The sequence below is a fragment of the Heterocephalus glaber genome, unplaced genomic scaffold (assembly GCF_053883595.1).
Source record: "Heterocephalus glaber isolate CG9 unplaced genomic scaffold, H.glaber_assembly_v1.0 deba00001577, whole genome shotgun sequence".
Taxonomy (NCBI): domain Eukaryota; kingdom Metazoa; phylum Chordata; class Mammalia; order Rodentia; family Bathyergidae; genus Heterocephalus; species Heterocephalus glaber.
In genome coordinates, this window is record NW_028258358.1 from 31,779,616 (window position 1) to 31,805,717 (window position 26,102).

The window sequence follows — 26,102 nt, forward strand, 5'->3', positions numbered from 1 at the left end:
GCTCTGTGCACTTAGATAAGCATGTTTCCTCACCTGTAAAGTGGGGATGACAACAGTGAACTTCTTAAGTTTGTTGTGAGGATTAATGAGATGATCATATCACACCTTTAGTGTAGGGTCTAACACAGAGTGGTCGTTAAATGAAAACAAAGACCGTGTTTGTGGCAGTGAGACAGTGACAGATGTCTTGTATCCAAGAACTTTAATCCTCTTATTGTTTTCTTGGCTTTTTCCAGTTCAAAATCATATAGTCTTTTAGTAGTGATGATTCATCTTTTTCTTTCCAATGTCTACATGTTTACTTCTTCTATTATCTGATTACAGTGACTGAGGTCTCCATATAGTGTTGAACTGGAGAGGTGCTATGATTTGGATGGATGTCCCCAAAGGTCTGATTTTAAAGGCATGGTCCCCAAGTGGTGGTATTGGGAATCTCCTTGATGATATTTAAGGTTTCTTTTCCTTTGTTCTCTGCAGTGCATCTAAATTCCCAAGTATTGATTTGTTTTAATTGATCATGCTCACTTGGATTTGTGCTGCCTATATCTGAGAACTCATATCTTTCATTGACTCTAGGAAAGTGTCACACTCCTATATGATAACTTCTCCTGTATTCTTTGTGTTTCCTCTCCAGAAATACTGCATGCATTAGTTTTTCTTTTCCTCTTAACCTCTCACTACATCTTCTACTTCTTTGTTCTTAGGATGCCTTCTGAGTAATTTCGTCATTTTTTTTTTCCAGTTTACCAGTTCAGTTGTGTTTAACTTATGATCAAAGTTTTTTACTGCATGAAAATATTTTTCTTTTTCTAAGAGTTTTCTTTAGTTCTTTTCAAATATGCCTGAACTTTTGCTTTTTTGACATTTTCTTGTTCTTTTCTCATGTCTCAATAACTTTTTAATAGTTTTTTATCTCATACATAAATAATACTGGGTCTTTTCTGGTAAATTTATGATATGAATTCCTTGGGGGTCTAATTCAGCATTGCTTATTTATTGTATTAGTCACTCATATTTTTCTTCCTCTGGGTGTTTTGTAATACTGAGTTCTCAAGTAGCAAAAACCAAAAAAATTAACATAAAAAGCAGTCATAGTCAGATGATATGTATGCGTGTCTGGAAAAAATATATCCCAGGAAGTCACTGTAAACTTGGGTTGCAATAGGGACTGACTGACAGGAGGGACAGGAGGCAGCAAGATGGCACAGACTCAGGGCACCAGGAGGAAAGTCTGTTACTACTACGATGGGGATGTTGGAATTTACTATTATGGACAAGGCCACCCAATGAAGCCTCACGGAATCCGCATGACTCACAATTTGCTGCTGCTGAACTATGGCGAAAGATGGAAATCTATCGCCCTCACAAAGCCAATGCTGAGGAGATGACCAAGTACCACAGTGATGACTACATTAAATTCTTGTGCTCCATCCGTCCAGATAACATGTCTGAGTACAGCAAGCAGATGCAGAGATTCAATGTTGGTGAGGACTGTCCAGTATTCGATGGCCTGTTTGAGTTCTGTCAGTTGTCTACTGGTGGCTCTGTGGCAAGTGCTGTGAAACTTAATAAGCAGCAGACGGACATTGCTGTGAATTGGGCCAGGGGCCTGCACCATGCAAAAAAGTCTGAGGCATCTGGCTTCTGTTACGTCAATGATATTGTCTTGGCCATCCTGGAACTGCTAAAATATCACCAGAGAATGCTGTATATTGACATTGATATTCACCATGGAGATGGTGTGGAAGAGGCCTTCTATACCACAGACTGGGTCATGACTGTGTCCTTTCATAAGTATGGAGAGTACTTCCCAGGAACCGGGGACCTATGGGATATTGGGGCTGGCAAAGGGAAGTATTATCCTGTTGACTACCCACTCCGAGATGGGATTGATGATGAGTCCCATGAGGCCATTTTCAAGCCGGTCATGTCCAAAGTAATGGAGATGTTCCAGCCTAGTGCAGTGGTCTTACAGTGTGGTTCAGACTCCCACTCTGGGGATCGCCTGGGTTGCTTCAATCTGACCATCAGAGGGCATGCCAAGTGTGTGGAATTTGTCAAAAGCTTCAACCTACCTATGCTGATGCTGGGAGGAGGTGGTTATAACATTCATAATGTTGCTCGGTGCTGGACATACGAAACAGCTGTGGCTCTAGACACAGAGATCCCTAATGAACTTCCATATAATGACTGCTGTGAATACTTTGGACCAGATTTCAAGCTTCACATCAGTTCTTCCAATATGACTAACCAGAACACTAATGAGTACCTGGAGAAGATCAAACAGCGGCTCTTTGAGAACCTGAGAATGCTGCCCCACCCACCTGGGGTCCAAATGCAGGCAATTCCTGAGGATGCCATCCCCGAGGAGAGTGGCGATGAGGACGAAGCATATCCTGACAAGCGCATCTCAATCTGTTCCTCTGACAAACGAACTGCCTGTGAGGAAGAGTTCTCTGACTCCGATGAGGAGGGAGAAGGGGGCCGCAAGAACTCTTCCAACTTCAAGAAAGCCAAGAGAGTCAAAACAGAAGATGAGAAAGAAAAAGACCCAGAAGAGAAAAAAGAGGTCACAGAAGAGGAGAAAACCAAGGAGGAGAAGCCAGAAGCCAAAAGGGTCAAAGAGGAGGTCAAGTTGGCCTAAGCAGACCTCTCCAGCTCGGGCTTCTTGCCAAGTTCCCTACCTTTCTCCCTCTAACCCCTCAGATTTTATATTTTCTATTTCTCTGTATATTTATATAAAGTATATTAAATATAAATGTCCTTAGGGACTAGATAGGAGCCAGGGCCCTTGAGTGCAGGGCAGCTATGCTGAGGGAACTCTTCTAGCAGCTGTCTTGCTCCCCATCCTTCCCCAAGTTTTAGTTTTAAACCATAAAGGGTACAGATTTGGATGGAAGTGATGCAGCCATAAAACAAAATCCTGGCATGCTGAGGGCCTCCTTTGTAGCTTTGGAAAAGGACCCCTGTTAAGTGTTCTACAAGGGATGGATGTGTCTTCAGGGGTCCCCTGTTCTTTGGGCTCCTAAGGTAACATCAGCTATTTTTAGATTGGTTCTGTTCTCATAACTTCACACTGGCCCCAAGTGAGCTAAGCAACTCACACTGCCCTCTTGTCTTCCCCCAGTTCTGCACGTGGAGGTCGGTAGTCTAGCTTCACTTTTTTGAGACATTTTCATTTTTGTGAGACTCTTTGTAATAAAATGGTACATTTCTAAAAAAAAAAAAAAACTTGGGTTGCAATGAACTGCCACAGATAAGGTGCCTCACTCTTGATTCTTTTCCTTTTCTGGCCTCCCGCACCACCTAATCCTCTGCAAATCACAGGACCCACTGTAGCCACCTCCTTCCTTGTCATCTCCTTGCTTTCCCTCTGAAATCATTCTGTACTTACAATCAGAAGGGTCATTTATATTCTGCATCGCATCACATCACTCCTTGATTAAGACTCTCTAAGCCTCCCACTGCTCTGAACACAAAGTTCAAATGCTCTGCCAGGTGTACAGGCCATGTGTGATCTGCCTCCTCCCATCTTCTACCTGCTTCTCCTGCACGCCAGTCTGAAGCATGCTTCATCTCTGGGTTTTGTGGTCATGTCTTAACTCCTTTTTTCTTTCTTTCCTCTTCATTCCTTCCTTTCCACCAATCACCTTCACCCTGGCCATTTGTTTACAAGTTGGGGCTCTGTGATGAATTGCTGTCATTTTATTGACCATCTCCCAAAGACTTTCAGGGAAATACTACAGTTGAGAGATGCTAAGCTCTCTTTACAGAGACCCTAATTCTACTTCAGGATCCAGCAAAAGTTGAGAGAGAAAAGCTACTATTAATATATAATTAGGAAATTCACATTTCCCAATATTTAGGGAGAAATCACATACTGCTGTTTAGGCAAGATGGATCATTGGCACCTGGAAAGGGAACCAAGAGATGAAGGGAGGCTGGAAGGAGAGGAGGAAAATAAACTGAACAAGGCAGCAGGGTTGTGAAGTTGTGTACATGCACCAAGTCCCTACAAGGAATGTTATTATCATGTACTATAAGCATGTATAAATATACATATATATGTATATGAAGAGGTCCAAGAGATCCAAGGAGGTGAGAGAGTTAAAAGAAAGAATTAAGAAATGTCATGTACAGGTACCAACTTTCCACAATGAATGTAATAACTATGTACTACAAACATGTACCAATGAAAGTTTTAAAAAATACTGTTATTTAATGTGGCAACAATTCTCTCAGTCAGTTCACTATAGCTTCCAATAGCCCACACGTTTTTCTACAAATGACCACACCTGGTTACTGACTTTTTATAAAAATTAATCACTCTCCCTTTATTATAGGCAGCTCAGTTGGACAAAGATTAATATATGGCTAGAAAGAGACTGGGCTCTCAAAGAGGTCAGCAGAAAAATAAAAACATCAGAGCTGTGGTTGGAGGTGCATCTGAAGGGCAGGGCTCAAGATGCCGATGCAGTGGCCAGGGCTACATTCCTCCCTAAAGGATAAACAATCCCATGAGATTATACTGTAATTAGTACCACCTGGTCCAGAAAGTCCAAATGGGCATCAGTTGCCCAGGTGAGTGACCAGAGCATCCTCCAGACTCATCCCTTCCCAAAAATGCCTTTGTTCTTTGCATGCACCCTTGCTACATGACCCGTTTCCCTACTGGATCAATATTAGCTAAGCAGCTGTACTTATAATCCTATAGGTTGATGACAGTTTGACCCACGTTGAACCTGCATTGTGCTTCTGCTGTATAAATTACCCCTGACAAAGGGCCTCAGTGGCCACCCCATTTGGGACCCCTCCTGTCTGTCAGGAGATATTTCTCAATAAATCTTTCCTACTCTTAACCTCCGTTGTCCTTCGGAATTTATTCTTTGATATTCTGGGGACACGAACTTGGCACATCCAATATCTAGCAGGTTGGGAGTTATATTTCTCCTATGCCACCTTCAGACTCATATTCAATGCTATTTCATATACTAGTCCAGGGATTAAAACCATCAGGAAGACAATGTTTCATGACCTATCAAGCACTCTGGAATAATCTAGGTATGTATCACAGTCTCTTCATTCAAATCAGCCAAATAGGGGCTGGGGTTTGGATCAGTAGTAGAGAGCTTGCCTAGCATGCACAAGGCCTGGGGTTTAATAGCATCAAAAAATGCCAAATAAATCATTAAAAAGAATGAAGTTTGGGCCGGGGATTTAGCTCAGTGGTTTCACTGCCTGCTTTGCAAGGGCAAGGACCAGAGTTCGATACCTGGTACCAAAAAAACCCCCCAAAAAACAAAAACAAAAACAAAAGAATGAAGTATATCATATTTAATAATGAAAAGTAATGCTCATATGCCATCTTCCAGTTTATAAGATTGTTTAAACATATGTTCTTGTGTTAAATTCTAACAACAATGCCATGGTCTTGCTGTGTACTTATGAATCATTGCAGCTTTACAGCTAATAGGATGAAAGTGAGAAAAAGGAAACAACTGTTGAGCAACTGCTCTATGAAAAACATCATCACATAAGAGTTTAAGCATCACTTCTACTTGGTGCATAGTTGAGTGTTTTCACCAATTCACACACTGACTGAAAGAGGCAGGACCCAGACCTGGTCCCCACAGCTCTCTGTGCTGCTACTTACTGTGTCAGCTCAACATCCATGGTGGCCTCTTCTCTCCATGAGGCTTCAGGATGAAAATGAGTCATTCTTTAAGGAGGAGCATGTTCCCCAGGGACCAGCTGTGTGGCCCAGATCAGCATGGCTATAGGTGGATCCCAGCCAGGGCTCCCCTGAACCCACCCTAGAGGCTTGGGCACACCTGTCCAAGCCAAGGGCCCACCCAGAAAAAAGCTGCACAGGCACATGAGCTTCAGCCAGAGGCCCACCATACCATCATCGGCCACAGCCAAGGGCATGCCAGGAAAAGAGCTACAAAGGCACACAAGCAACAGCCAGAGGCTCGCCCTAATACCATTGAAAAGTGCATGGAGACCCTACCCAGAAGCCCGCCCCGACAACAGGAACTAGGCTGCACAGCCCCCAGCCAAAGGCCCTCTCAGACAATACCTACATAGGGGCCCCAGTGAGAGCCAGACCTAGATACCATCCCAAGTGTGCTCAGGCCCCAGCCAGAAGCACCCCCAGACAACAGGTCAGCTCAGGGATCCAGAAGGCCACCACACTGAAGCCAGAAATTGGTGTACTGGTGAGCAACAGAGTAAAGGCTGCTCGGTGGCTTGCTGAGAATTCAAGACCACTGGGCAAACAGAAAGTCACCTCAACAAAGGCACAGCAGGCTGCATCTGTTGAAATGAGAAGACATGTAAACAAGTCTCAAAAGCAGACTTCCAGATCACCTAAAGCAACCCCAAAGGGAAACAAGATGGAAAAATCTGATACTCAACCACCTGGACTCCCTGAACTGGCAACAAAAGAGGACCTGGAAAAAATGAAATAAGAAATAATTTCTCAGGTAACAGCAGAGATTGTGCCTGTAGTACAAGACATGATTAATAAAACTAGAACAGACACAAATTAAAAAATAGAGGAGCTTAGGAATATGATGGACTCCCAACATAGGAAACAAATGGAATCCATAAAACAGACACAAATAGATTTCTAGGAGATTAAAAACTCCATTGAAAGTCTACACAGCAAAATGTGCCAACGTGAGGACAGAATTTCAGATACAGAAGATAAGATTGCAATTAGTGACCAGGAAAAGAAAAACTGCTTTAAAATTGTAAAGGACCACGAGAAATCAATCCAGCAGCTGCTAGATGATGCAAAGAAGAATAACATAAGACTGATTGGAGCCAATGAAGAAACAAGAGAGAGTGCAGATGACATAAAAACACTGTTCATAGGAGTAATGGGAGAAAACTTCCCAAGTAGGGGGAAAGAACTTGACATACAGATAAGTGAGGCATATAGGACTCCAACTAGCCTTGATTAAAAAAAAATCTACACATAAGCATATAATAGTGAAGATTCCAGAAACACAACAGAAGAACAAAGTTCTACAAGCAGTGAGAGAAAAGAAACAAATCACATACAAAGTAAAGCCAATCAGATTCATAGCAGACTTCTCAATGCAAACCCTCAAGGCAAGAAGAGCTTGGAGTTTCAAGCCCTAAAGGAAAACAGCCTCCAACCCAGATTGATGTACCCTGCAAAACTATCTTTCAAAACTGATGGAGAAATGAGATGCTTTCATGACAAAGAACACCTTAGGAACTTCATGAATACCAAACCAGCAATTCAAAAAATTTTAGACAATATCCTAGGAAAAGACAATGAGGATCACAACCCCAGGAGGCCCGGCAGAACGAATGCATCAGGCAGGACAAGAAATTAAACGCAAAGGGGGAGAACCAAGAGGTCAGCCTCCTCTACCACCACCCCAGCCCTTGCCCCCACAGCCTCCGCCAACACCACTGCTTTAGCCTCCTCTGCCACTGCCCCCACTGGCACCTCCATCGCTGCCTCTGTGGAGGCCTCTGTCTCCTTTGCATAATCTAGGCCCTCAGCCTCGGAGAAAAAGCTGAACAGAGTTTATCTCACGGGCCCAGGGCACAGACATGGCAGATGGCGGTAGCAGCGGGGGAACAGGCACAACGGGTGGTGGAGAAGCGGGCCAGGCCTCGGCGGGGACAGCAACAGGCAAAACTGGGGCTAGTGGGGGCGGCAGCCCTATTAATCCTGCCTCGCTTCCTCCCGGCAACCCCCAGCTCATCGTTCTCATAGTGGAGCAGCTCAAGAGCCAGGGCCTGTTTGACAGCTTCTACTGGGACTGACTGGCCGACGTAGACACCAAGCCAGCTTAGCAAAACCTGAGGCAGAAGGTGGATAATTTCGTGTCAACACATCTGGACAAGCAGGAATGGAATCCTACAATGAACAAGAACTAACTGTGAAATGGTGTGAGACAGAGTGTGGTTCAGTCAGTGATGTTGGAAGCAGGAGTGGACAGGACTATATCTCAGGTGGGGGATCCAAACTAAACCACATCTTCAGGCCCCAGATAGAACAAGCAATTCATGAGTTCCTGGCAGCGAAGAAAAAAGAAGCTGTGCTGGCACTGCCTCCAGAGCCTGAAAGTCAGGACCCTCCAGCTGTCCCAAGATACTTCGTAAGAACAGGCCTGAAACCTTTTGAAAGCTCCGTTTAATTAATGGTGAAGAAATGGATTCCTGTTATTTAAGAGTACTTCAGTCACCCAGGGTCACCACTGATTTTAAGATCTCTGCTTTGACCACGGTGCAGTGTCCAAATTGAACAGACATCAAGTCTGGCAGTGAGAAGGCTGTTCATGTGGCCCTGCTTTGTGCCGCCACCTGACCAGCCTGTCCAAAGGTGTTACATTCAGTAGGCACTACAAAATTATAAACACTACAGCAACCTAATGCGGTCCTGAAATGAACATTTATACTTGAACATGGAGACTACACATGGGCTTTAGAGTTTGCACTCTCAGATAAACAGAAACTGTAATGAAAGAACATAGTCAGTCCCAAAAGTAATGTCAAAGAATAACAGTACATTTAGGTGGCAGTAGGTATTTGACAGTGCTTACTTGGTATTGTGTCTCAGAGTTAAAAATCAGAATGTACAAGCTACTAACATTGATAGCCTTAAAATTGTTATGACCTTCTTGTATATGACTCTTCTAGCCAGTTTCCTTTCCCTTGTCAGGGGTGAAAAAACATGCAGCTGTGGAGTAATGAGGAAGCCAGACATCAGATATAAAAAAAACTACTTTCAGGCTCTTTGTCCAGGCATCTTTCTGTCTTGCAAACGCTAGTGAGTCTTAGAAGTTTTCTATTCTCATGGTTGAATTTTTAGAAAAGTGAATGATCAATAGTGTTTTATAATAAAATCATTTGATACTCCTAAAAAAAAACACAACCAAAGGGGGAGAATCCAAAGAAAAGAAAAAGTCATGACAATGATAAGTCAATTCGTATCAGTTATAACCATCAATGTTAAGGATCTCAATTCACCAATCAAAAGAAATAGACTGGCAGAATGGGTCAAGAAGCAAGAGCCATCAATATACTGCATACAAGAAACACATTTAATTCAAAAAGAAACTCATCGACTGAAATTTAAAGGGTGGAAAACAATACTCCATTCAACAAGAACCCTAAAAAAAGCAGGAGTAGCTATCCTCTTTGCAGATCAAGTGGATTTCAAATCAACACTGATTAAAAGAGACAAGAAAGACACTATATCCTTGTAAAGGGAACAATCCAACAGGAAGAGATGAAAATCATAAACATATATGCAACAAACACTAGTGCACCCAACTATATACAACAAATACTAATGGACATGAAAAATCATATAAACACTAATACAATAGTAGTGGGGTATCTCAATACCCACTGTCACAAATAGATAGATTAATTAGACCAAAAAAAAGCAACAAAATACTAGAACTTGATCAAACTCTTGAACAAATGAACTTAACAGATGTTTACAGAGTGTTCCACCCCACCAAATCAGAATATACATTCTTTTCAGCTGCACACAGGTTGTTCTCCAAAATGGACCACGTACTCACTCGTACAACATGTTTAAGTGCAAAGGAATTGACGTTATCCCCTGTATATTATCGGAACATAGTACGATGAAATAAGAGATCAATAGCAAAAGAAATCACAAGAATTTCATAAACACATGGAAATTGAAAAGCACACTTCTGAATAACCAATGGGTCATGAGGAAATTAAAGAAGAAATCAAACAGTTCCTATAATTCAGTGACAATGTCAATAAAACATATCAGAATCTATGGGAGATAATGAAAGCAGTCTTATGAGGGAAATTCATGGCAGTGAATACTCACATTAGGAAAACAGAATGAGCCCAATTAAACAACCTGATGCTGAACCTCAAGCTTCTAGAAAAAGAAGAACAAGACAAACCGGAAGCTCATACAAGGGAGGAAATTATGAAGATCAGACCAGAGGGCCAGGGATTTAGCTCAGTGGTTTGGCCACCTGCTGCGCAAGCGCAAGGACCCAAGTTCGATCCCAGGTACCAAAACGACCCCCCCCCCCAAAAAAAAAAAAACAACAACAACAAAAAAAGATCAGACCAGAAATCAATGCAATGGAGACTAAGAGAATGAAACAAAACATCAGTGAAGCCAAGAGTTAGTTCTTCAAAAGAATAAACAAAATTGACAAACCCTTAGCCAACCTTATACTGTATACCTTAAATGTACCAATAAAATTAATTTTTAAAAAAAAGAAGAAAAGGAGGAGCTTGTTGCTGCCTTCTTTTATATATAGCTACCACAAATTTCTCTTTCACTTAACATGATTGTTACTGCATGTGGCACTTCATTATTTTCAAATGACATAACAATCAACTCCCAAGATAGTGCCTTTTGAAAAGAGTAAGCAGTTCTTCAGAGTAAATTACATATTAATACCAAACGATCTCATTAGAATTCTTGAATATTGTAGCCTTGGGTAAAGATCCTGTTTTAGTTACATCTGCTGTGGAAGGGAGAAGCATTTTTCCAGTGATGCAAATATTGTGTCTCATGCTAAACCAAAGTGTCTCCTTAGAGATACCGATGTTTGTACAATGTAAGCCCAATCTAGAGACTTGGGGTACAGTTTGAGATCCAAAGTGTGATTTACACACTAAAAGGTAAAACACTCATAGAGTCCCCTCCTTCTCCAGCTACCCTTCTTAAAACAGCAACTCCAATCTGTTTCCAGTGGTCCCTGCCCTCTTATTCTGCTCTATTTTTCCCCATGGAAGTTATCCAGTGTACCCTATTCACTCTCCCCCGCCCCCACTAAAGTGTCAGGTTCCTGAGGCCAGGGACTATGTCTTTTTCACTTCCTGTCTCTTTTCCAGTACACGTATCTAGCACACAGTAGATGTGGGAACTGAAGCTTACTACAGTGGGAGAAAGGGGAGCTTTTTAGAAAAAATGACAACAGTACAAATATAGAAATTAGATACAGACCATATCAATGTCAATACCCTAGTGGCAATACTGTACAGTACAAGTTTTGCATTACATTACCATTGGGGAAAATGAGCTTAGAAGGCACACAGAATTTCTCTGCATTATTTTTTTATACCTGCATGTCAATCTATAATCACTTCAAAATAAAAAGTTTAATTAATAATAGGTATATAAAAATTAAATATGTAAGAAGATATCAATTTAGAATAAGAAAAGATACTACAACAAATTAAAGACCTGGCAAATGCCACATACATCACAACACCCATAAAAAATATTTCTATTAATTCTCTGGCAAGATTATTTCCGTTGGGGTATACTTTGTAATATTTAATAAAAAAAAGAATAGAAAAATATGATCTGTCCCTTAATATTGCTGGCTAAACTTAATTTAGGCAATTTTCTTTCAATTTTGGAATTTAGTATTTATCGGTCATGTCATGTAAATATTTACAGCTGTTGTAAAATTTGTGAAAATATCTGTTTCTTACATGTGAGCTATAAGACTGTAGGCATTTCAAGTTTTCTAATGCTATGATTAACTTTAAATACTATTTAAATTAAAGAGACACTCATTAATTGGTTTGTCATTCAAATCTTTTTTTGGAGTGACTTATTGTGCCTTTTATGTTTTCTTTGGTCTATGTCAAGTATGACATGTCAAATGAGCAAGAAATAGAAGACCCTGCATGGACAGGCTTCAGTGGGATCATTTCAGGCTGAGGTGTAAGAAGAATGGTGGTGGATAATAAACCAAGAGAAGCATGTTAGGGCTACAAGGAGAGGTGGGATTAGAGCTGGGAAGTGTCAAAGGGTACCTGTTATGGCTTGAGTTTAGATGTCCCCCCAAAGTCTCATGCAATCGTAGCTGGGGCTTTTTCAGAGGTGGCTGGATCTAGAGTCTATGATTGATTCATAGTGCAATGGTAGGATTAAGGGTGTTAGGATTAAGGGTATGTGATTACTAAATCAGTCCACTGATTGGTTTGGCACCACCCTAATCCCAGTAGCCCAGGTAGAATATAAAAGGGCCAGAAAAAGGCTGCTAAGGTCTCTTGCTTGCTTTGCTACTTCTGCCTGCCATGAACTGTTTCTCCTCTGCAATGCCTCTCTATCATGCCTCCCTCCCTTGGAGGCAACCAGCTATGGACTGAAACCACTACAAACTGTGAGCCAAACAAACCTTTCCTTCTTTAACTTTGGGTGTTAAGTATTTTGACTCAGCAAAGTGAAAAGTAACTAAGACAGTACCTCAAAGACTTCTCCAAATTAAAGACCCACGGGCACTTGGTAAGACCCCCAGCACTAGCCACTGATGAATAAGAGCAGGTCATGGGCCATTAGCAAATCTCAAGCTTGGCTACTTGATTCATCATAATCATGGTAACTTAGCTGCACATATAAACATATCCTGCTTCACTCAAACACAACAAATCCCCATGTCTCATCTCAAATTCCCTGACACTCTTCCAACTTCACTCAACAGGAGAGAAAGCAGTATAACAGATGGGAAGCCAGGAAAGAAAAGCGGAGTTAGTTATGGTATGTATGCCTGTAATTCAGGTACTTGTTAGCCTGAGGCAAAAGGATTGCAAATTCAAAACCAGCCTGGGCAACTTAGTGAGACTTTGTCTCAAAATAAAATTTAAGAAGGCCGGGCCGGGGATTTAGCTCAGTGGTTTTGCTGCCTGCTGCCCAAGTGCAAGGACCCGAGTTCGAACCCCCGTACAAAAAAAAATTTAAGAAGGGCTATGGATGTAGCTTAATGGTAATACATTTGCCTACCATGTGTGAGGCCCTGGGTGCAATCTCTGGGTGGAGGATGGGCAGGGAGTAGAATGGTGGTTACCTAAAGGTAGAGTTTAAGGTGGAATGGGAAAGAAGAAACACTGGTTAATGTGATGAAAATTGCATTAAGTAGAAAGAATATGTTCTAGATTAGTACATATTTCAAAACTGCTATAAGAGTAGTTTTTATGCTCTCACCACAAAGAAATGATAAATACTTGAGTTGATATATATACTATTACTCTGATTTGATAATTCCACAATGTGTGCATGTATCAGAACATCACATTGCACCCCTTAAATATATACAGCTATTATTTTTAAATTTAAAATAAAATTAAATTAAAGAAAAAAGAAAAGCAACAGTTGGTTTAACCAATAGTGGCTAAAATATATTACTTTTCAAAACTTTACAAAATCATCTGGCATGAGAATCAATCCCAGGGCCTTTTCCATAACCTTGAAAAAAGATTGGCAGGGAGACATGGAAGCTTAGGCCACTGTACCTTCATAGTAAGTTTTATTTTATAGAGCCTTAATAAATATTGGTCAAATAATTGAATGAAAGTATATTTGAGTGCTTGATCTTATAAGCATCAATGAACATATCTCAGAAATACATGTGAATTACACTAATAATTTGGTTTATTTGGTTTTTTTCTGGTACTAGGGATCGAACTCAGGACCCTGTGCTTGACAGGCAGTCACGGTACAATGAGCCACAACCCTGGCCTCACACAAATAATTTGTAAAATAAGCCAAGAAAGTTAGTATCAAAAAAATATATGAAAGCGAATGACCAGGGGAAAAAATAATACCTATGGTATGGGCCATTAAAGTATGAATTTACCTGTTTGGTGGAACTCTGAGAAAAGACCTCCCAGGGATGTGTAAGGAAGCATCAGTTTCTCCAGACTCAAAAGCGTGTGCTATAAAATTCCTTTGAAAATTAAAAAAGATAAATGAACACCCTTATATCACCATGGGTACTGAATGAATAAATGAAAGGAATAATGTTAGAACAAATGTCCTAAGGAGAAAGAGCCCACCTGCTCTTCCCATATCCAATGGAGGATATAGGTGAGCCTGACCAAACCATCAAGTCTGAAGGTCCAGTCTCAAAAGGATTCCAGGATGGGCTTGCAATGACTCTTCTCGACTTTGTTTAGGAGCAGAGAAGAATGGCTTACAAAGCACTCTGCCTTGAAGCTGATTCCTTCTATGCCAGGGCTTGTGTTATCTCCCTTCCATCCCTTCTATTTCATTTTGAGACAAGAGGAAGATTGTCAGAAAGAGCTCCAGAAGATCGCTGGCACACCTGATTAACATAAAACCCAAGAGCTAAACCACATAGGGAAATGAATCAAGGCCACCCAAGTGAGAGCACCAAAGGTAATAGATTCAAAGCTTGCTATAAGCAGTCAACCACCATCACTTGCACTGGCAGAGATTCAAAGACAGGCAGGGTAGGGGAGAGCTTTACAGTGGAGAAAAGGGAGAGGTCTGTATGTGCCCTAGTCAGAGGCCATCAGCTTGGAGAAGCTGGAGGCAGCTAACTGGAGGTGGAGAACCCTATGTGACTGGCTAGGGGCATAAATTTGGCTTTCTCCAGACACCGGGTGTCCGACATTTTGGCTTGTCTGGACTGAAGAGCAATTGTTTTGGGGCATATATAAAATATATAATATAATTAATCTATATAAATAACAAAGCTCCCTAAAATTTTTTACAATGTTGAAAAGAGAAGGCAACATAAACACAAAGCTAGTGAAATATTTGATCTTGTTTTTATGAAACTGATGCATCAATGCCTGGTTTGATGGAAGTGGTTGCAAAGTGAGTGAGTGCTCTAAGTGCTTGTCAAAAACTTTTGGTCTAATTTAATTCTTCATGTGCTTAATCCTTGACAATAACTGCTCACAAATGAACACATGGCCAGAAGCAATGACAGGGAAAAGGTGTGATTTTTGAAGCAAGGGATATTTTTCTCTGGGAAGATTAGTCTTATAAAAGTCTAGTAAAGAGACATGATCAATTGCAACGCTATACATTCCAAAAATTAATAAAGAAGGAACCATTTATTTATTAGCAATTATTATATACAATAACATTGTGAGCAAAAGATTATTTGATTCATTTTTGTACTTAAACTACAGCTATTAAAAAGCTACTTCAAGCTATGAAATTATTTTATAAATAACACAAGCCCAAGTTTAATAAATAAGAAAATTCAAGCTTGCTTAACAACAATGAATGCTACACCTAGGTACCTAGGTTGAAATATGACTGTCAGTAATCTCTGTGGTTTTCCTTGCCAAGTCCCACAAGAGCATGTAATGCTCAATACAGGAGGGTTTCAACTCACTTGTGTGTCATGCAGGAGGTAGAGTTAGCTTTGCACTGTGCCTTCCTTTGTGTAACCTTTCATTGTAACCTGTGTGTTTGGTGAGCCCTAAGAAACGGTGTCATGAAAATACATTGCTAAGGCTGGGGATTTAGCTCAGTGGTTTTGCCTCCTGCTGCACAAGTGCAAGGAGCCAAGTTCGATCTCCGGTACCAAAAAAAAAAAGAAAACAAAACAAAATATATTGGTAAAAACCACATAATGATGTTAAAAGTTTACAATCTTGGGCCACATTACCTTCGCTCTTGGGATGCATGCAGCCCAAGGTCTGAGGGTCGGACATACCCTGCTGTAGATGCTTCTAAATTGGAAGCAGGCACAAAAGTTAGAGAACTTATTGGGTATCAACATAACTCTAGCCATTTGGGGTTGACTGTGACAGAAAGTATGTTTCAGCTTCATGGTTTGTCAGTAGAGATAGCAACTGTAATCGGGTAAGCCTGATTGAGAGCAGGCTGGCCTCTTGGGCTGGCTATTGTAGAAAAGGGGTAAGTTTCCCAGGGAGGTTGCCATAGGTGTGGGTCCGAGTCCTGTTTTTAAATATGTGCTAGCTCATGTCCATTTGTGTATTCACTCTCTCACACACTGTGAAGGATGAGATCTAGTATGTCCCCCAAGGACTTTGTTCAGAGGTGGGGCTTTTGGAAGGTGATTAGATCATTGGGGTGCTATACTGTTGTGCTGTTAGAAGGTGGCCTTGGTCAAAAGGAGTAGCAGAGGCAGTTCACTGGGAGTGGGATCTAGCAGGGAATAACTCCCTTCCTGGCTCCTCCTTTCTGTCTCTGCTTCCTGGCCACCATGATGTGAGCAGCTCTCTCTGCCACTCTTTTACCATGCTGTTTTTCCCTTGAAGCCAGCCAACCATGCATGGACTGGACCTCAGAAACTGTGAGCCAAAATAAACCTCTCTTCCTTTAAGTTGCAGGGGTGGGGTATTGTGTTTCAGCAACAAGAAAGTGACTAAGAGTGACTAAGCTACATGCCATTTGGTGTTGAACAAAGCAGCTTGCTGGATGAGTCTGTATCTGCAGATACAGGAAATACAAGATGGTATGTGCCCTGTCTTTGGTTGTTTTCTTTAGAAAACAATTGTGAATAGATCCTTGATGGGAAGACCTGCAATTGGGTAAATGGAAATGCAGAGCCCAAGTTAAGCGACTCTCATCAGTAGTAGTTGGAGGCTGGTGGGGAAGTGCTCACTCACCGGGCTAGACATTTCTCCTAAAATAGTTAAAAATAAAAAAAGCACAGGCCGGGGATTTAGCTCAGTGGTTCTGCCGCCTGCCTAGCAAGAGCAAGGTTCTGAGTTTGATCCCTGATACCAAAAATAAATAAAAAATAAAAAAAGCACAAAGAGGATTCCATTCACATTAAACCTCATATGCTCAGGGGGAAAAAAACAAACAGTAGGTCTGTCCTGCTATCAGGGTCGGAGAGGTCATGATTTGGAGGCATCTATCAGTAAAATACCCAGGGCAACTGTCTCATAAGTGGCTCCAGATTGTTGCTTACAGAGAAGGGCTCTTGGCTTCTTTCTTTCTTTTTTTGTTCATTTGAGCCAATTATTTAAGGCAAAACTGTCTTTCACATTAAAAACCCAGTGGGCAACTTGTAAGCACCAAATAAATTGCACCAGGGGTCCATTTTCAGCCTCTGTTATCTAAAACTGCCAAAATCATCTGCTTCACTAGTTACAGGGAAACAAAAACTTTGCATTATTCTACATTTCACACACAAACAAATGAAGCTCAAAGGCATTTTTTAAAACTGCAGTCTTGCCTTTCCAATTTTTGCAGCTTCCATGAGCTTTATGAAATGGAATGAGTGGGCTGGACACACTAAATTAGCCCCAGACACGGGGAGAATGAATGTCTCTCCAAAGGGCAAGGCAGAGGAAGGCTTCTTCCAGCAGTAGGGACAGATCATTTCTTCTTGAAAGGCCCAATCGATTAACTAAAATCTGGGCTCCCCTGAGAAGAGTAGTAAATATGAGACAAATATGAGAGTGAAGATTAAACTTGAAGGACACAGAACCTTTCAACTGTCCTGATCGACAGAGATGAAGCAAAGAAAACCTGCTTTTAAATCAGTGGCCCCACCTCCAGCTCCCAAGGCGCTAGCCTTCCCCTTTTCTACATGATGAAGAAAAACCCAGGCCTTTATGCTGACTCGCTTATACTAGAACACCCTGTAAAGATGGGCTATGTCCTCAATTTCCTTATTTGTTTTCATAGAACTGAGCCTCTGCTTTATACAGTGATTACTGGGCACATTCCCAGAAAGGAAGAAGATAACAACTGATTAACCAGAGCCTGGGCTCCATGGAGTTCAGCTTCAACCACCTACCTACTCATGCTGTGCTTTCCTATGAGGGCAGAGCCTGGGGAGCTGGTTAGTCTGGTCCAGCTTCCAGAAGTCACCTTTGGAGGAGCCCTGTTGGGAAGCATCAATGTCCTGCTCAGTTTATTTACTTTACACAGGCATCGGAGCTCAAAGCTAGCTAACAAATGAGCTGCATTTATAAAGCCCTGGACACCGTGCTTGCTGGTTCTAGAAAGTATCAAAAAAATAAATAAATTTTTTAAAAAAGGAAGCTGCAAACAAAACTGAAAGGAATTACAGGTAACTAAGAAGAAAAAAACCTCATGTACTATACAACAGAATTATTTATTCAGTTTCCAAATAGCATAAACCCAACCATATCAAGCACTGGGTTTAGAGATCTAGAGTCATTATCCTCCTCCTCAAGTACCTTACGATCTAGAAATTCAGTGTGTAATCCATGTACAGTTCTTCACCTGATCTTGTCAACTTTACCTTCTAACCAGCTCTGAAAATCACTTAAATCTCTAACTCTGTGCCCTCCAGGGTGGCCCAAGCTCTCTCCTTTTCTCACATCAACAGTTATAATAACTTCACATCCTCTCCCTTACAATCAAGTCTCCAAACCAAAAACGACCTTAAACTTTTCAGAGACTTCCTACTACTTGGAGAATAAAAATCAAGTGCCTTGGGCCGGGGATTTAGCTCAGTGGTTTCCCCACCTGCTGCGCAAGCGTGAGGACCCGAGTTCGATCCCCGGTACCAAAAAAAAAAAAAAAAAAAAATCAAGTGCTTTAAAATGTCTATAAGGCCCTGCCTGCTGCAACACCAATCTACCTATACTTAATTGCAAAAAAGGCCCTCATTCTCCACCTCACCTGGATCTCAACCTTGCAATGCGAATTTGTGATTTTGCAGCTCAAGCCGGAGGAAGCAGAATCTATTTCTCCATGCTGGGGGATGGGCTGCCTTGTGACCTGCTTTGGTCAACAGAATGGGAAGGAAGGGATGGCATTCTGAAATCAGGTCTGTGGCTGTGTCTCAAGAGCTTCGTGCATTTCCATTCATTCACTTGGAATTCTGCCACCACCATGTGAACAAGCCCAAGCTGGCCTGCCTAAGGGAGTCAGGTCAAGTGGAACACAGCTAAGAACAGGCAGGTTTCCCAGCTGAGGCCCCAGGCACAAAAGGAAATCCAACCAAGATGAGCTACCTGGCAATCCACATCTGACCCTGATGATGAGGGAGTCCCACTAAGCATAGCTTAGCCCAGAATAATCACACTCTTGACCTATAAATCTGGACAAAGGATGAGCTGTTATTGTTCTAAGGCAGTACCTTTTATTTAGCTATTTGTTTTGCAGCAAAGCTAACAGATACACTTTCTCTACATTCCTAGCTGGCCCCTCCTCCTTATTTAAAATCTAGAAATATCATCCTTCTCAGTCTCTAATACTTGCCACTGGGGTATGAACATGCTGGTCTTTCTGTGGAAATCCCCTTTACTCATCCTTCCCTTGGCCTACTTAGCTCTTCTGCTTCCTATCCAAGTCAGCACAGGTGCCCCTTCCTGAGGAACATACCTACTAACCTCCCTGATGAGATTATTTTCACATAGCCCCATCAAACAGGACTCATTACATACACTTGCCACATAAGAGACACCACAGCATAACAGTGAGAGCCACACTCCAAGGCCAGACTGTCTGAGTTAGAATCCTAACACGCCACTTGCTAGCTGTATATTCGTGGAAAGAAACTTAATCCCTCCGTGTACTCATTTCCCATTGGTAAATGGTGCTCATGAGCTTAACTACCTCATACATTGTTTTGAGGTTTCAGAGAAGCCCTTAGAGTAGTTCATGGTATATACCAAGTACAGTATAAGAATTAGCTATTGTTAAAATATCACCTATTTTTGTTTTGTAATTTCACCTTTATTTGTGTGATTTTAATTAATGATTGATACCAGAAATCAGCAAGCTTTCCCTGAAAGGCTTCTGTCTTAGTCAGGTGGCGCTGGTATAACAAAAATACCATTGACTGGAAATATTCATTTCTCATGGTTTGCGGGGGCTGGGAAGTCTAAGATAAGGCACCAGCTGATTCCTGAAGTCTGTCTTCCTGGTTTGCAGATGGGTTGCTTCTTGGTACATCCTCACATGGCTGAGAGAGAGGTCCTCAATCTTTTGTCTGTGAACTAGAGTTTGCAGGTCAGCAGAGAGACACACACAATACTTGATACTGGTCTGGTCAGGCCTAAAACAGCTTTACAAGCAAAGCCCAAAAGGACCACACTGTTTTCAAATCACTTAACTACTTCCAAGGATAGAAAAAACATTATTACACTTAGTGCAACTGTATTTTTCCCATATATTCAAAAATTAAGTAGAAGAAAAGCTAAATTATGTTCTTTGACAAACAATTAAATCAGAAATCAGTAACAGAGAGACCTCTGGAAATCTGCCAAATATTTTGAAACTAAAAACACACTTCTAAATGAAAAAAAAAAGTCAAAGAAAAAGCCAAAAAGGGATTAGGAAATATTGTGACCTAAACAAAAATAAAAACACAACATATTAAATATTCTGGGTGGCTGGTAAGGAAGTATTTAGAGGAAGGTTTATAGCGCTAAATGACTGCTTTTCAAAAGAGGAAATGTTTCAAATCAGTGGTTCATACTTTGGCCATAGAAAATAGAAAAGGGAGGGCCAGGGATTTAGCTCAGTGGTTCCCCACCTGCCTTGCAAGTGCAAGGACCCAAGTTTGATCCCTGGTATCAAAAAAAAAAAAAAAAAGAGAGAGAGAGAGAAGAAAATAGAAAGGGAAACAAAATTAAATCCTAAGTGTGCAAAATAAAAGAAATAATAAATATCAATACAGAAACTAACAAAACGACAAAAAAAATTGAAATCAAAGGATAATTCCTTGAGAAGATTAATAAAATTCTTAAGCCTCTAGGTACACTGATTAGAAGAAAACATTCAAATTACCAATATCAGGAATAAAATAAATGACTTTTCTATAGATTCTACAAATGTTAAAGGGAAAATAAAGAATATTTTGAACAATCTTATGATAGTATACTAATAATATAAATGAAATAGACAAATACTTTAAAAGACACAGACCACCAAAGCTCATATAAGAAGAAACAGAAAACCTAAGTAGTTCTATATCTTTTAAAGAAACTAAATTAACTTTCCACAAAGACAATTTGAGAAGCAGATGGTTTTACTGGTGAATTCTGCCAAATATTTAAGGAAATCACACTAATTTTGCAAAAGTTTCCTGGAAGATTGAGGAGGAAGCAATATTTCTCAATGCATTCCATACATCCAGCCTTGTCATATCAAAACCAGACAAAAATACTACAAGAAAATAAATCTACAAACCAATATTTCTCATAAGCATAGACGTAAAATTTTAAGGTAAAATTTGGGATTTTGAAAAAATTAAAGCAAGAGGTTAAGTCAATGTTGAGCTTTGTATTTTTGTATATGGATGCCAACTGTTCCTGCGTCTTTTTTTTGGAAGTACTACTCTCCTTCCTTATAATTGCTTTTGCACCTCTGTTAAAAATTAGTTGGCTGCATTTGTAAGGGTCAGTTTCTAGGTTTTCGTTTCTGTTCCATGTTTTTTGCACTTATTCTTTCACCGATGTCACATAGTCTTGATTTACTGCAGCTATATGAAGGTCTTAAAACCAAGTACATTGAGAACAGACATTTCTCAGACAAAGAAAACAGCAAACAAATACATGAAAAAATGTTCAACATCACTGGTCATTTGAGAGATGCAGATGAAAACAACACTGAGATTCCACCTCACCCCAGAAAGAATGGCTGCTATCAAGAAATCAACAAATAACAAATGCTGGCGGGGCTGTGGGGAGAAAGGAACCCTTCTCCATTGTTGGTGGGAGTGCAGACTGGTGCAACCACTGTGGAAATCAGTATGGAGATACCTCAAAGAACTAGGACTAGAGGTCCCATTTGACACAGCTATTCCCCTGCTGGTTATCTTCTCAAAAGAATTAAAAGAATCATACCACAGTGATATATGTGCACCCATGTTTATAGTGGCACAGTTTGTAATAGCTAAAGCTTGGAAGCAGCCCAAGTGCCCATCAACTGGAAACTGGATAAAGAAAATGTTTTTTTTTTTTTATAAAATGGAGTACTACTCAGCCATAAAGAATGAAAAACTAGTCATTTATAGCTAAATGGATGCATATTGAGGCCATACTCTTAAGTGAAATAAATAGGACACACGTGTAAATACCGAATAGTTTCTTTAGTGTGAGAAACTGATAGTATAAACACAAGGGTTAAAATGATTAAAATGAATAATTGGTAATGTGAAATAGGAAAAAAGGTCCAAAGATGAAGGAGTGAAGGGAGGGGAAGGGGAAAGGAAAAGAAGGAAAGGAAAAACTATGAGAAAAGAAAAAAAAATGGAAATGAAATCTATGTAAATAGGGAAGGGTGGAGGGGGTGAAGGGCGCACAGGTAATGGGGAAAAAACTAAGAACCAAGATATCATGTACAGGTACAAGCACCCAATGATAAATGTAAATGAACTGTATACCTAAAATGTACCAATAAAAGAACTTAAAAAAAACAACCAAGTACATTGATTCATACTATTTTCTTCTTCAATGTTGTGTTGTCTAATCTGGATTTTTTGCCTTTTCATATCAATTATAGAATAGTTTTGTCTATATCTGCAAAAAAAGTTGCCGTAATTTTTATAGGAATTTCATTAAGCCTGTATGCAAATTTGAGAGAAATTGATATTTTACTATGTTGTTTTTCAGCCCATTGATATCTATTTAGATGTAAGCATATTTTTGCTTTCAGCATATAGATCTTATACAAGTTTTATTAGCTTTATAACTAAGTATTTGTTTTTGAGCTGTTGTAAATTGTTTTCTAATTTTGGTTCCTACATGTTCATTGTTCATATACAGAAATACAATTATTTTGTAGGTCTATTTTGTATTCTGCAACCTTATTGAATTAATTCATTAGCACTAAGAGATTTGTTTATAGATTCCTTGGGATTTCCTACATAATCCATCATATCATTTGAAAATAAGGACTATTTCATTTATTACTTTATGGTATTTAAGTCTTATACCTCCTTTTCTTGCCTCACTGTATGAGCTAGAACTTTCAATGCTGTATTGAAGAGCAGCGTTAAACGTGGATATCTTTGCCTGGTCCTGACCTTACGGCAAAAGCATTCAGTAAAAGGCAAGTCTTTAAATCCAGCTGCTACCTGTCCATAGCTGTGTGATCTTCAAAAATTTACTCAAGTTTATGAGTCTCAGATGCCTCTTATGCAAATTGAGGATAATAAGACTTATAAGGCTTATAAAAATAAACTGGGGCACATAAAACACCCAACACACACCTTAATATCTACAGTAAGTCTCATTCTAGGTATAAATTTGAATTCAAAAGAGCAAAAATAATTGGATTTACTTTCCTGCTTGTGAATGTTCATCTTAAAATAAAACATACATTTATTCGGTGATTTCCTGGATTCCCTCCAGGATATGTAGGTTATCATGAAATGAAACAAAATTAAACTCAGGTTAAAAGATTTCAGAATACTTTCCACCCCCGGAGCCCATTCTGTTAGCAGCAAACCAGCCACTTTATCCCACCTGAAGTTTATCTGAGCTCTTGAGATAGAAAACGCTCATTGTTGCCAATCAGACATTGCTGTTAAATAAAGCTGTCGATTGCTCCAAATGCTAGGACTTGCCAGACAGATGCTATGAATGGTGAAAAATGAAATGGCGCCCTGCTATTTCTATCTATTGTATTTGTTTTACCTGCCATGGCTAACAAAATGCAGACTATTCAGTAAAATGACTTGAAAAGGGTTTTCAATTTGGAGAATCCCCCTTGTAATTTTCATATCAAATCTCCTTAAAGGCACTAACGACATAGAACGTAATGTTCAAATGAAATGGTGTCTTGATAATGTTTTTCGGGTGGAGAAAAACATCAGCTCTCATGCTGATTCTCTGTACTGCAGCCAGAAAATTTGCCTTGACTGGTAAGACGAAACATAGGAAAGATAACAAGAGTTGTTTTTACAGTGCCACAGTGAGTGAGACTTCAGTTATTATGTTAACCAGTATAAGCCATAGAAACTGTTCGTGCTGACCTAACTGAATGGAACTTCTTAGAAGGTACGGCAAAAGGCAGCTGCCCATCTATTTCTGGTCCTACCACTGCAGCATATGGGCAATATTTGTGTCTCTGGCTGCCTGCTTTACCCATTAGCATTTTACAGATGCTAGCAACAAATAGTGAACAGCTCTGGGTCAGGCCACACTAAGAATAACCAATAGTCAGCATATAAATACTGTAGCTCCCTTGGCCTTCAGTGGGATAACTGTGAGGTACAAGTCCCTTCAACAGGACTGCATTCTGATCCACAGTCCTACCCTGTTTGATAACACATCCTTTACCAGCTGCTTTCCTTCCCTTCTTTGTCTCATTTCCCCTCTGTCCTACTGAGATCTCTGGGTCTGGTACAGGGGGATCCAAAGCTAACATGAAAGGATACTGAATTTTTTTTTTAATAATCTCTGGGAAGGATGAAGAATGAGGCTTAGGAAATCAGCCAGAAGCAGCAGAGACCAGAAAGCAGGGATTCCCATTAGCTCAGGACACAGGAGCGATTCAAACAGAATGTCGTTGATGGTGTCTTTGTCCCTCACATCCTAGAGCAACACTGCCTTTGCAGGACGCCTCTGACACTGCCACAGACAGCACTAATCCATTGCTGGTTGCTTTCATTATGAATAAATCCTAAATGTCTTTTCCATCTTTGTGTCATTAGTTCAAGGGCCAAAGACCCAGAGAAGAGCAAGCAATTGACCACTACTGGGTCATGTGATCACACAAGCTGTCAGGTGGCAAGGGAATAGGTGGTTGCTTTTGAGTTTCTTGGGGGTGGATGGGCAGACTTTCACCATGGAGGCCCCTCCCCAAATAGGGTGGAGCTTTGGACCCTGAACAGCTAAACAATGACAAATATGCCCCTACGGTGATTGAATATGGATTACTTCCTAATCTTCAAATATAACTTTATTGTCTCTTTTTATAGCACTCAATATCAACTTCTGATAGGAATCAAACCCTTTATTGGCCTTCTTTACTTTATCTATTCTTCTAAAATACATATTTTTGTCCTCATTTTCACATCTCTGAAAATATTATATCTCATAAGCAATGAAAATTGTCACAGTCAATTAAAATTGATGCCTTATACTCAATTAAATACTTAAATTGTCAGCAATTTTTCCTAGAAATGCATAAACTAAGGGTGCATCTTCCAAACAATGGCATCTTACAATCATTAAAATCTGGTAATACCTTTTCTCTGCTACCATGAAAGTTATCATATGAAATTATCTTTATCCTTCATTAGACTGGCACATGGCATATATGTGCTTAGCATATATCAGGAAAACAGAGTTATTGAATAAGTGAGTAATTTGGTGAATAAAAAAGAACCTGCTAAGCAAATCTCTGTGTTCCATGAGTTTCTAAGATTTAAATACACTCAAAAAAGTCTGTCCTTTCTTCCTGGAAATCTGACTTATTCATTCTACTGTTACTAAACTCCAACTATATCCCAAGGATTGTGCAAAGTACTTTATATGTTATTTGTTCAGAACTGTTCCCTAGGGGTACACTGAAACGCAGAGAGGTTTAATCAATCAACAAAAGTCAAGGACTTGATACATGATTTGAACACAGATGTTCTAACACTACAGTTTATGCTCTTCACTCTGATATTGTCAGACTACATCTTACATCCTACTATTTTACAGACTCTTCAGTGTTGGATGTAGGAAGAATCCCAACTTGAACTCAACCTGTGTCCACACTTGGATGCTGCCATCTATGGAAGGCTGGCTGGGTGAATCCTTCAAGAGTCGATCTGGAGAAGTTAGTGGAAATCTCATCCTCAGAGAACAAAAGTTACAGGCTGGTGAAAATGATTTAAGATTGAAGGGATGAACAATTCAGTGTACAGCATAATCTATGTCACTCACATTTTCCTCCAGTTCATGCTGGAATCCCAGGATTGGCAGAAGAGTGGGATAGTGGGTCTGCACTAAGTGACTAAGTTGACATCTGACAATACCATCATCTTTGGTCCAGAGAGAAGCAACATCAGCTCGAGGGTTGGCACCTATGGTAGTAGCCAGGGTCTCCTGGGCAGGCACCAGCCAGTTGGTGTCTGGGGACCTCGAGGGTCTCATCACTATCTGCAGCATCATCACAATACAGGAAAGAGGAAAATGGCAGCAGTCCCAGGATAGCAAAGGGGTTCATTTGAGATGCCCATTGCAGACCATTCCTAGTGGGCTGCGAGAACAACGTGAATGGAACCTGAATGGGCCTAAGGTTTCGATGCAGCCATCAGCAGTGGCGCCAGAAGAATACTGTTTTGTGACCTTATTTTTTATTCTCAAGCTGCGTGTACTAAGCTATGTAGGTTATATAACTACAATCCCAAACCAAAGAACACATAAAACCAGTCAGAGCT

At 40.3% G+C, this 26,102-nt stretch overlaps 2 pseudogenes; both read left to right on the forward strand.

Annotated features, from left to right (window-relative positions):
* The first annotated feature begins 1,176 nt into the window (after positions 1-1,176).
* LOC101715587 (histone deacetylase 1 pseudogene) lies at positions 1,177-3,053 on the forward strand (annotated as a pseudogene).
* Positions 3,054-7,593: 4,540 nt separating this feature from the next.
* Positions 7,594-8,213, forward strand: LOC101719033 (biorientation of chromosomes in cell division protein 1 pseudogene; annotated as a pseudogene).
* The last annotated feature ends 17,889 nt before the right edge of the window (positions 8,214-26,102 follow it).